The sequence below is a fragment of the Cyprinus carpio genome, chromosome A19, assembly GCF_018340385.1.
Source record: "Cyprinus carpio isolate SPL01 chromosome A19, ASM1834038v1, whole genome shotgun sequence".
NCBI classification, from domain to species: Eukaryota; Metazoa; Chordata; class Actinopteri; order Cypriniformes; family Cyprinidae; genus Cyprinus; species Cyprinus carpio.
This window is the reverse complement of record NC_056590.1, coordinates 7,945,465-7,958,925: the sequence shown is the minus strand read 5'-3', so window position 1 is coordinate 7,958,925 and position 13,461 is coordinate 7,945,465. Positions and strand designations below refer to the sequence as shown.

The 13,461-nt window shown below is 35.7% G+C and overlaps 1 pseudogene; it reads right to left on the bottom strand.

Moving 5' to 3' along the window:
• LOC109095353 overlaps positions 1 to 13,461 on the bottom strand; it is a 30,032-nt pseudogene that overhangs the window by 15,429 nt on the left and 1,142 nt on the right.

Here is a 13,461-nt window from a genome sequence, read left to right as displayed (position 1 = left end):
GGAGGAGACGGTCCTGGCGCTTGCTGGACTCTCTGGGACGTCCTGAAGACTTCGTCACTGCAGTCAAACCTCTCTCCTTGAACTTCTTGATGATCCGGTAAATGGTTCTTTCAGATGCAATATTCTTTGTAGCAATTCCCTTGCATGTGAGGCCATTTTGATGCAAAACGATAATGGTTGCACGTGTTTCTTTTGAGGTGACCATTGCTAACAAGAACACAATGATTGGAAGCTCTTCTTCCCTCCTTTTATAGCAACCAGTCTGCTCTTACAATTTAATTAATAATGATAGTGATTTCACCTGACTAATACTCATTCACACTTTCACATTTCCTGCTGGTCATTTTGTGTCAGGATCAAAAAAACTGTGAATTTTTTATTTTATTTTTATTTTTTTGTGAAAAGTTCATTTTTTTTGCCAAATGAAGCTTTTAGCAATTATTTAAAACGCATCTGATCACTCTACACAATATAATCTAGAAACAATGTGAATGAACACCACACCAGCTTAAGCAGCAAACTTTGCCAAACACAAAATTTATGTCACTGCCAAAACTTTTGGCCATGACTGTATACCAAACTGCTTGGGTTAAAAATATAAGACCACATTGAAAATCTGGCATAATGTTTAAGGATTCTGAAAAATGAAAGAAAATTCTCAAGATTATGAACTTCTGCATTTCTATGGCTAAATGTAAGCAAATCCCAATCATGCTGGAGAACATGATTATCAGGTTTTGTTCATGTCACCTCAAGTGCTGCTGTCATGAAAGAATATATTGTACACCTTATATGTTACAGAAGTCTCACAGATTTAACATGAACTCAAGTAAATATGACAGAATTGTAGATTTTTTGGGTGAACTATTCCTGTACCTATTTCACAATTGCTTCATGACGCAAACATGACTTAACAGATATTTTTACCATAGCTACTTCATTAACCCATCTAATCCCACTGGTCATAATAGTGACCGTAAAAAAGGTTTTCATTTATTAAGCTTAAAAATCCTTACTGATATTTTAGTGCACTTCCTGCAAATATGGAGAAAATAAAGGGTCTCAATATAATATGTGCAGTTTCACGTGATTAGTGCAAATTGTCACGACCAGAGCAGTTTATTTCCTGTTTGTACCTTGAGAAGATGATGGCTGCATCAAAGATCCAAAATGAAAGGCTAGTAAAATATGTTAAAACTAAAGATTTTTTTGTACACATTATCTTTAAGGTGTCTAGTATTAATATATAAATACACATATATTCAGTTTTGATGAGTGTGGTCATAGAATGAGTAAACATGTTGATGGTCACAATAGTGACCAGTGGGATAACAGTGAACTTAGGTATACAATATAAATCCAATTGCAGTTAGCAGTGAAAATTACACTAAAATGTTGCAATGACAAAATATTGCACTAAATTAGAAGTTCAAATGTTACAACAAATTTACAATATTGATGTTGTAATACCAGTAGCGCTAATATAAAAATTTGATGATATATTTCATACAACATTTTAATAAAATAAAAATAAAAAACGTTGATGGTTGTATTTATTTGTCTTTTATCTCAGTATTCCTCTCAGAGTTGTATAAGGTTTTTTATGCATAATATTAATGCTCGAATGTGATCAAACAGTTTAAAATAGCTGGGCTGAGATATATAACAATTTATATGACTGCAGAAATATGTTAATTTAGTACACACATTATCCCACCGGTCACTATTGTGACCGACCATAAAACACAATTTTTCACACTCTTTTCCAAAAAAATGTCAAAAAATAATTATTGATTATTTCAAAGGGTTACTAATGACACATCATTTGGATATTTTCCATGTCTGGGAAAAAACTGGGATTAAAAGGTTAAACCTTGATGCCCTGTGTCCAAATATGACTGTGTGGAACATAAGTTGCAGAGTTCATCCAGAAAGAGCTGAGGTCACCGCTCTGACCTGCACTCTTGTATGCTCCTTGACTCATCTGACAGGCCACGTCCACCTTGACAGCCGATCAGTAAACATGCTCTTCAAACAAATGAATCGATGCAGTACTCTAAAAACAGGCACCAGTTACAGCAGGCCCAAAGGTAACTCCACTCAACAGCCTTATTGACTACCGTGTGTTCTGTTCACTTATCATGAGCCTCAATACGCTATGAATTTGAGATTATGATCGTATAGATCAATGCATATTGATTGCCAAGCGCATTGGGGGATCAGATCACAAACGTATTTTTAAAGTACACCTTGTGCTTTCCATAGCTAAGGAAGTACAGTTAGATATCGAATAATGGCTTATGTACGGACTGAACTGAGTTACATTAGAGCCAGAAATGTCAGCCGGTGATCATGAGGGTATTGAGTAACACAGAGCTTACTATTGCTCCAGAAACACCCTGATGGTCAAATACACTCATTCATGCTCACGAGACTGTATTGCAACCAGGCATGCTGTCTACTGGCACACTCCGTGCAGGTCATAGAGGACCACTGAAAATCCAGCGTAAACTCCAGACTTGAATTATGTGTCTATACGATTTCATCAGCAGCTTGGTTTTGTAAGAAATGATGCCAAGAGATGGTGATGACAATGTTTTCTGTACATTGGCAAGAGAAGATGCAGCTCTTGGTGGTGTCTAGGCGAAAGTTGGAGAGACTTGCTGAGCATCTGTCTTCCAGATGTGTAAAAGTTCACGAGAAAACTAAGTTAAAGGGTGCAGACGGTCTTATCACAACCACCGTCTGCAAGTCAAGTGATTGAAACCATTTTACAACCGAGTTTCAAAACGGTTTTCGGTTAAACGCACATTATAAACAACATTTGCGATAGATCAATCGAAATACGCTCCTTGACTTTTGCTCTACAGCTCATTATCAGACTTGCTGGCTTACGCTGGATCAAACTAGTCAACATTCTCAAATTCTACACCATTTCCCGTCTCATAGAAACCAAGCACTATAAAAAGATGTTACGTGAGCGGTGCTTATGTTGAAACTTGTACTTTCCTGTCCTAGAAGGGGTCGATCAATGTTATGACAAGGAATCTACTAGCAACCCTTGATTCCAGCATGGCTTCAAAACTTTGCTCCATGTTTGCCACAAAGGCAGTAAATGATGTCCAGGAGTCGAATACTATGCTGGACCAGATAGTTGAAAGCTGACCTATGCTTTTCACATTTCATGTTCACAAATATCCAGTGCGTTGACCTTGTTGTGACTGATTTGAAGATTTTATAAGAAAATGTCCATATCATGTACATTCAATAGTGGAGTTTAAGGTTATAATTCACCTATAAATGAAAATTCTATCACCATTAACATCGTTTCAAGCCTACATGACTACAGGCGTGTACCAAATCACATACTTAGGCATTATTCTTTGCCTTTTTGTAGTATAAATAGTATGGTCAGATTAAAAGTGCATTTCAAATATCCAGATGATGTGCTAAATTAACCAAAAAATGAACAGTGTGGAATTTTTGACATTTCATGAACTCAACTGTAGAAGTTTTCCTGACATAACAAAGAGGAAAGACTATCAGACTCTGACGCTGGAGGGAGGACATACCACCCTTATGAAATTCATAAACTAGATGGTTGGGTACACAATGCATCACATAAGTGCACAGTATGTTATTTGGGACACCACTTATGTGTGTTTCCTATGCATACAATGAAAGTCATTTTGGGGTGAACGATCCTTTACCCAAGGGTAAGGTGGGTGGACGCCACCGATGAATCTGGGAGAAAGGAATTTCAGCCACACCTTTTCATTTCCCACTACATCAAATCATGTTATGGCATTTGTGGCATCTGCTCTACAATCACAACAAGATGACGAACTGCAAAATGAGAGGAATGCAGCCGAGCTGTCTGTCAGAGGTTCATGGCAGGGCACAGACAGCTTTGTTTACTACAGAAGCAGGTATCTGGAAGAGATCCTGCTGTGCGTGCAGGGGAAAATAAACAGGGCTTACATTGAAATGTGCTTTGCATATGACGGGGATTTTTATATACAGATTCAGACATGTGAGGTAGAGGTTATTGTTGCTTCAGGTGAGGCTGTTCTTAGCCCTGCGTCTGCCAGGGAGCCTCAGATAGATCAGAGAATAATAACACTTGTTCCTGAAATAGAACTTTACTTAAAGGGAAAGTGAAAAAAACAACTGACTTGACAAAAGGAAGTACACATATTTAAACTTAATTCTGGGGAAACAGAGTGGACAAAAAAAGCCTAGATGACGAATAAAAAGGGTTTTGTTGCAATATCCTATACAAAAGTTCTTGGAGAGGATTAAAACAAAGCAAGAAGCAACTGCGGACTTTGCATTACAGCTTAATTTTTACCAAACACCACTACATAATAAATTACACCAATGTTCAATCAACAATTGCATTTATTAGCAGTGTTTGCAAAGGCAAACATCGCTTTTACTATTGCAGATATTTATGATTAGCGATTTGAAAAAATAAACAAACTGACTGAGCACCTGAACCCTATCTAGAGATCACCAACCACCTCCAACAATGCTATTTTAGCATTTCTATACTGTTGATATAGTATTTATTCATATTTTAAATATGCTTTTATTTTATATATTATTAGTTTTCATTTAAATTTGAGTATTTTTGTTATGTGGTTGTGTCATTTTCACTAGGTTCTGTTTTTTTATTTATATTTCTATTAAATGTATTTTTATTGCAAAAGTTAGCAGTAGGTAGTTTTATTAATTTTAGTTAACTTAAAAATATGAACTGAAATAACTAAGTTTTTTAATTTTTCATCTAATATTTATATTTAATTTCCGCTTCAGTTCATTTGCCAAAAACTATTTTTAATAGTTTTAGTTAACAATAACAACATCCTATAACCATCAAGCATCGTAAAGACAACATTTGCAAATGATTTTCTCCAGTATAGACAATTATTCTGTAAAGTAATCAAGCTGATTAGCATAACTGTAGATAAGACCATATTAGTACGAAATTCAAATGATGTTAAAAGTGCACCCATATCAGCTATTTTACAACGACTTTGAACATGGCACATCCAATCAGATTTAAGAGCCATAACTATGCTTTTTGAATATTTATTCAAATACAAAAACCTCTAGCAAACTTCACATCACAGGCAGACTGTTATAGAACAGGGTCAGAGGTCCACCCACATACTTGGGCGCTTTTATCCCACTATATCGAAATTTGCTTGGAAAGAGGGAGTCTTTGATAAAATGCACAGTCGACACTGTTGCACTTCAGAAGAAATGTGCAAATCCAAGGCAAAAACAAACAAATGCACTGTTTCTCGAACAAACATTCAACTTCCTTCAGTGTAGGATTACGATCCACCCTGTAACCATAATCTTCAATGGACGACTGGAAAAATAAAGCATTTAAACGAGCTCTCGTTACAGTACAAGAATCTGCACCTTTTAACCCACTGACCTGCGGAGCTGAGCTATTGACGGCCAAAGTTTGGAAACTACATTGGTTAAACTGTTTTGAAGAGCCTAATTAGTGTTTGTTTAGCTGGCTGGGTCAGGTCACCCCACTCCTGAGAGTAAACAGCCAGTGTGTGTGTTGGTAATGGTGTCAACTGCTTCCCCGTTCACTAAAGACCAGGTCGAGCTCTGGAAAGAGGGGTGGTGCTCTGGATAACCAGCAGAGCAGCACTGGAAAGGAGAGCGAATGCTGGGAGCTAGGGCAGGGATCTAACACATGACACCGTTTCCCACGTATCATAAAGGAGAAGTGCATTCCCAACACGAAACCCTGAACAACAATTACTGCAGCACAGAATACCTGCAAAGTTTTCACCAGGATGTGGTGATTCACAACAAAACTTTTTTTTAAATTAGGCCGTGGCTGTATAAAACCACACTAAAGTGGGATATTACAACAGTTGTTGAACATTGTAGATTGGTGGATTCAACTTGTTTCAGCCAATCAAACAGCTAATGTGTGAAACCACGAAACCTCTTGAAGGTTTTTCTTTGTAATAGCAAAACTGAAACCACAGGGGCAGAATTCTCACTATCGAACAGAAGACACAGGTGTTTGTTTAAGCATGTGTCCATATTAGTGCTCATTTTCTGTAAAAATGAAACATACCCCCCCATGATGCGGTGAAACATGATGGGTCTGATCAGAAACTCTGTCAAAACAAAGTAGCCAGCGGACACTCATTATTTCCACTTATTCTCCTTAATTCACGACAGTTGGGTTGATATTTACCTGTTGAATGTTTGGACATAATCGGTTTCTCATGATCTTAAATAATCTAAAGCCTTGTTTGAATGTAGTTTTGTAGACAAATATAAATTGTATGCACATGTGCATTTCTTTTTTTTCTGTTCTTCTATTGGATATAAATGCATAAATGTAAAACAAACTTTAGGCTTGATACTGAAAAAAGCAGTCTATAAATGTGCAGCACTGTATGCACAATACTTCAATACTGTTTAAAAGCTTCACGGGATGCAGCTCACAAAGTTTTTCAAGAATGTCCAGTGGATAAAATATAAGATGGATTGAATACAGTACTAATAAAGAACAGGAAGGTTTGTCCAAACTTTCAGCTGGCTTTCAACTACAACACCACCACAAATTACCATTGAATAGTTCCCAGGATATAAACCTCTGAGATAAAATACTTTGGAAAATCATTTGCAAACCAATTTGCAAACATTGCATAACCATTTGCACGCTAGCGCCATGAGCCTCCTTACTGCAAACTATGAATGTCAGGTTTAGCTGCGTTGAACAAAGGAAACTAAATTATTACAAAATCCAGAGTCATACAGGGGTTGAATGTGACATGCAGAAATCATGTTGTTCTCTTATTAGTGAAGCTTTCCACATCGAGCAGAGTACCACTAAAACAAACTATACATACAAAAAAAAGTCTTCATTAATTAATTTTTTTTTTTTTTTGTATGCATTAAATCTATAAAAGTGACAAAGACATTTTTAATGTTACAAAAGATTTCTATTTCAAATAAATGCAGTTCTTTGAAATTTCTATTCATCAAAGAATCCTAAAAAAAGGATGTTTCATGATTTCCACCAAAATATGAAGCAGCACAAATGTTTTCAACATGAATAATAATGATAAAGGTTTCTTAAGCAGCAAATCAGCATATCAGAATGATTTCTGAAGGATCATGTGACACTGAAGACTGGAGGAATGATGCTGAAAATTCAGCTTTGCATCAGAGGAATACATTTCATTTTAAAATATACTGAAAGATAGAACAGCTGGTTTAAATTGTAATAATATAATTTTTACTGTATTTTGATCAAAAAGATGGAAGTGTTGGTAAGACTTCTTTCCAACCATTTTAAAAAAAATTCCAAACTGTTGAGCAGTAAATAATGTCAGGTTGTTTTGACATGGAATAACAGGATTATAATAGAGATAATCATGGGAATTAAACACTGCTCTCCTGACCCATCTTTTCATAATGTGAGAACCAAAACAGCAACAAAACAATGAGGTTGACCAGGAAAATAAGGGCAAAATCTGATAGCAGTGATCTGTTTTGTTGCTGCCTTGTTGACAGGACTGATTATGTGATGAGAACAATCTTAAATTCGCCAGCATACTGCATTAAAGAATAACAAGTAAATAGACAAATCATGGAAAATAGGATGCTTTTTTTTTTTTATTAAAGCATTCAAGCCGAGTTAAGGCTGCTCTGTGTCGATTCCAAATTAAGTGTGATAAACATAATTCTGAAAGCAGAACTAAAACATACCAAGTGTCAAATCATAAGGAGCAGTTTTGATACTGCTTTGCTTCTCTGTAAATAAAACACAGCATTAATGCAGCCTTAAAAGGATAGATGACTCAAAAAAGAAAAAGGGTGGGCATAAAATGACCATGTAAAGCTAAATTTCAGAAGCAAGAACCTTTGACTAATGTCATTAGTCAACATGGTCTCCAAGATAATCTAATACACATTCATATCCACTACGTCAAATCAAGAGCCTCCTGTATGAAACCGTCCTGCCCTGGGTTATCATGATCCCACTGACTGTGAGAACCTTATTACCATCGGGCCAGTTATATAACGTGTATTGTTTGACTCGAGTGATTGTTTGGAGATGGATAGTTTCACACCTGCGGTGCAAGAACTGTGGCACAGTGTCCCTGATGGGAACGCTTCATGTAGGTCAACACATCACATGCCCGTTTATCAAATCCTGTGTAAAACTCACACGAGGACCTCTGTATATTAATGAAAACAGGAAAAAGATTAATGAACTGAATGTGTGTGTGCAAGAGAGAGAGAGGGTAAGGAGACAGATTAGAAGAGCAAGAGAAGGAAACAGAGGCACAAAAGAGAGAATGAAAAAGGAAACAGGGTAAGATGCCACTCAATGGTGGTTTCAGAGAAAAATCCTATAAATAAGTATGTTTTTTATTGGATGGCATTATCAGTTTAAGAATGTAAACTACAAAGAAATACATTAATAATACCCCAATAAAAAGTGTACTTGTTGCTGTACCACTTTGCTCAGTCATGTTGAATTTATGTTGAAAGGGTCAAAAAGGGTCAAAGGTGAACGCCCATAGTGGCTTGGGTGTAACATCACACCTGAATGGTTAAAATGGAGAAGGCTAACTTGTATTCAGGAAACAAAAACAAAAGTCAGAATTTGGGGTTTTAAAGCTGAATTACACAAGCTGAAATTCTGGTGTCACACAGTACAGTGCCGAATACTTCAGATATGTTGATAAGTAGCGCCACCTAGAGGGAAGTTCTGGTAGCTGCTCAGCAACTCAACAGGTACATGTACAGTACATTACTGTAATATAGACAAGCATAAGGTTGACCATTACTATTAGTTTTCTTAACAAACCAAGAATATATTATGAATGCAAGTTTGCAGTGGAATCAAGTAGAATAAGATCATAAACATGCATTAAGAAATTAAAAATAGTCCATGTTAATTTGAATGTTGAGCTTATTGCATCATGTGGAGTGAACTATTACTATTTTTTTAAATAGCATGTAAGATTTATGTATTTATGCAATCATACAATCACTTTAAGCAACAGTTGTCTACATTGTTGTCCCTGTAACACTAAATTTATCCAACATGTGGCATCTAGCCAGTGAATTGGGAATAAAAAAAAATGGTTATTTAAAATTTTTAATGCAATTTTGTGAACAAATGTCTAAATAATGAGATTTAAAAATAATTTTTAACACTGATAATAATAAATGTTTCTTGAGCAGCAAATCAGCATAGCAGAACGACTTCTGAAGGACCATGTGACACTGAAAACTGGAGTATTGATGCTGAAAATGCACCTCTGCATCACAGAAATAAATTACATGGTAAAATAAATTCCAGTGGAAATAATAATTTTCAAATTGTAATTGTTTTTAACAATATTACTGTTTTACTGTATTTTTAATCAAATGAATGCAGATTTGGGGAGAATAAGAGACTTCTTTCAAAATATTTTTAACAGAAGATAATATAAAATCAAAACAGATTATATTATCATTAAATTTGTCACAATGGAGATTAAAGGTTAAGTTAAGCACGTTGCATTGTGAGATACAGTATTGTTGCATCACTGCATATTTTACCAAAGTAGTAGGTCTTCTGGGGATTCTGTGCATATGGATAGCATTATGCCAAACTGAAAATGACAATCACCCAAGTTCTAGATGATGGTCAATAGATGAATTAGATCAGTGGTTCTCCACCACATTCCTGGAGGACCCCCATCACTGCACATTTTGCATGTCTCCTTTGTCTGACACACCCATTTCAAGTCTGTGAATCTCTACTAATGAGCAGGTGACCTGAATCAGGTGTGTTTGATTAAGGAGACATGCAAAATGTGCAGTGATGGGGGTCCTCCAGGAATGTGGTTGAGAACCACTGAATTAGATAACATCTACTAATTCTTTTGACTTCAAGTGAACATCAGGTGGTTAATAATGTACCCACCAACAGCTCTGAAGAGGCAGGCACCATCTTCCTTCATTTTTTTGATGACAAATCCTTTCTTTTCCCGGAGTGCTTTTTCAAACCAGTGTTCCTGCTGTAACAGAGGCAGAATTTCGGAAAAGACAGTGGGAGTTCATCATAATGTGCTCGATAAACAGACAGTCTTCTAATGAGAAAGTTATTGTTGGTAACATTTATTTTGCGCATCTAAAGTTGTCAAGAGCATCAGAAAGAAGCTCACATTTTTATGCAGCAGCAGCATCAAAACTCCTGTAGACAAACAAGGTCATGTTTATTTACCAAACTTGGTTGATCACAATTGATCATGAATTGGACTACATGAATTGCAGATGATACCAATAATGTCTATTTTCTTCAATCATTATACATGATTTATAAACAATGATCATTGTGTGGGGAAAGATAGGTCCGAATATGAGAAGGGGTTGCGTTTCTCAAAAGATTGTAGAAATAATCACACCAATGCTCTCTTCAGTCTACTTAGGCTTATGATGCTTTTGGGATATGCAACCTAGTTCCGTCTGTGCTCCTGAAACCCAGATGACAATTAGCATTTAAACCAATTTTGGTTTCCTCTGGAATTTCTAATGGGTTTTTGGAATACAGTTTTGAAATCGTTTTAGAAATAACTGATAAAAATGTTAGAAGTCATGTTTCAGGCAGTATATCATTTCACAGCCAAAGTGTTTATAAATTTATATGAGTATTTCAAGATTAATCTGAAGTAAAACCTAACAATGTTTTAGCCATAATAGTTAAAGCATTAAAGTCAACATGAACAATTTGCAACCCATTGTACTTTCAATATTATTATTTTAATGAATCTAAGGTATTTATATATCTAAGACATCTAAGATATTTTTTCATACGCTTTCATTTGTACTGTATGTTGTGTGATAAAAAATAAAAATGCTATGTTTTTTAATTAATTGTTATATTCTCATTTGATTACATATATTGATATATTAGAAATTATTAATTCAATTGTTAAAGTTTTATTCTCTTATTTCATTAGACACAGAATAAAATGGGCAAACAAAATAAATAAATTGGAAAACAGATTGTAGGGAAAAATAAGTTTAAAATAAGTAAATAAAAAGAGTGGAGGTTAATTGTGAACAAACAAGTTATGCTTTTATTCCTTCTCAAGGTCTAACTAGCATGTGGAAAGCATTTCCTTCCCCATTAAAGGTAAATGAATATCGTGATAAATATATACCATATGACATGCAAAAAATATCACCCAGCCCTAGTCACTGTATGATGAGAAATTAAATATGCACAGTTTTGATTTCATTTGACTTTAAAGCTGCAGTCCATAACTTTTTTTGGTTTAAAATGATCCGAAATCAATATTTGAGCAAGTACATAACCAGCCAGTGTTCAAAACTATCCCCTTACTTTAGCCTGTTTCACAATGGCTATCTTATAATAATGTTTTCTAATTTGAGTGGTATGGGTAGGTTTTCACAGGAAATTTGAGAATGCATAGCAGATTACAGATAGCCTGGGATTACACAAGATTTGTATTCTAAAGACAACCAGTTCGAAGGAAGCATAATTTGCTTTTTGGGTTAAAAGAACTTCTTAATATGAAATTAGAATGGTATGATAATTAGAGATAAGACTGTACAGAAATTGAAATCTACACGCTAATACATACTATATTCACAGTCATGTAATGCTGATGTTGTGAACATTAATAATTTGAGAATAAAGTATATCAATAATAATAATTTGCATGGTTTGATGTGATTTGAGCTAATTTAGATTAAATCACCACTGGTAGCACAATTTCTTGTAATGCTATTTTTTACAGTTAGTCAGAACAAAAGTGGCAGACTGGTTACTTGTTCAGATGACAATACACGGTGAAAATTCATATTTGGGTCATATGTTCCAAGACACAGGCTAAAATCTGTGATTCTGAAGTACAGTGAATATCCACACCGGTGTGGTTACTGGCGGCCAGCAACGCATACTCCTCAAAACATTAGATTCATCCGCGCTGGAGCACAACCCACTCAAGGAAGATAATTCTGCACACAACTGCAATTGCAGGTTTTCAAACAGAGATGGCGACAAAGAGGCAAAACTTACGGACTGCAGCTATAAAGAATGAACCTCATTTACTCAAGTTTACAAACTTCTTGTATCATTTTAAAGGGGTCATATGACGTTGCTAAAAAAGAACATTATTTGGTGTATTTGGTGTAATGCAATGTGTTTATGCAGTTTAAGGTTCAAAACACATTATTTTCCACATACTGTACATTATTATTTCTCCTCTATACCCCGCCTTTTTGAAATGCAGCGATGTTTACAAAGCTCATTGTTCTGAAAAGCGAGGTGTGCTCTGATTGGCCAACTATCCAGTGCGTTGTGATTGGCCAAATACCTCAAGCATGTGATGGAAATGTTACGCCCCTTACTATACTGTGATGTGTGTCCCGGCACGACAAGACAAAACCAACAAAACCCATTACAAACCAGGCATTTGTTACATCCAGTGGGGACATAATTACTGATTATAATGACTTATACTGTCTTTTTACATGTTGCGTTGCATATCGCAAACATAAACATATGTAAACATAAAATCATGTCTGCATTTGTGAAAGGGAAAAAATACAAACAACAAGTGCTACTCTCCACTGCTCAAAACTTGCGTTTGAATCATCAGTGGCAAATTCTTTAAGTATATAAACGTACTTACAGACTGCGAGTCAAAACAGTCAGCATTGTAGGCTACTCTCCCGGGAAACAGTCCTCCGTAAAATGCGCTGCTGCTGATATTGTAAATACAACTTAACCACTGATTTCTAGTTGTGTCCTCTTTTGGAAGGCCAAACAAAGTTTTTTCGCTTTCACAATGAAACACACAGCGTCTACATGACATGACGGCGGCTGTAACAATACTACAGCGAGAATCAAAGTTAGGCCTTCTTTCTTTGCGTGAACATTTGGGCGGTTTTATGCAAATCTTCCCACACCATGATGCAGACGTGGGGGCGTGTTTAAACAAGGCATTTAAGAAGGGTGTGGACGAGTCTTAACTTTTATCAAGAAAATCTCTTTGGGTTTGAGACTTTAGTTTTGTGAAACTTTAGGGATCTTATCTATTCACGAACAGCTTGTAAGACGCCAAAGAGAAAGGAAAACTTGAAATCGCATCATATGACCCTTTTAAAAACACTTGTTTCCTGCCCAGACAAACCTCTGCATCCGTAATATCATGTATGCTGAGTGCAGTCTAATCATGTATCGCATCTTATACTGAGACACAAAGCAATTAATGCAGAGCACAGCATATAAATTCGCCACAAGTCTTCCATCATTTATCTGTAATTTATTCATCTGATTTGTTTATCAGTCTGCCTATATATATATATATATATATATTTATAGTATATGTATATATATAGTTTTTCTCTCTATCTGAACATGTATATCCATCCAAATTA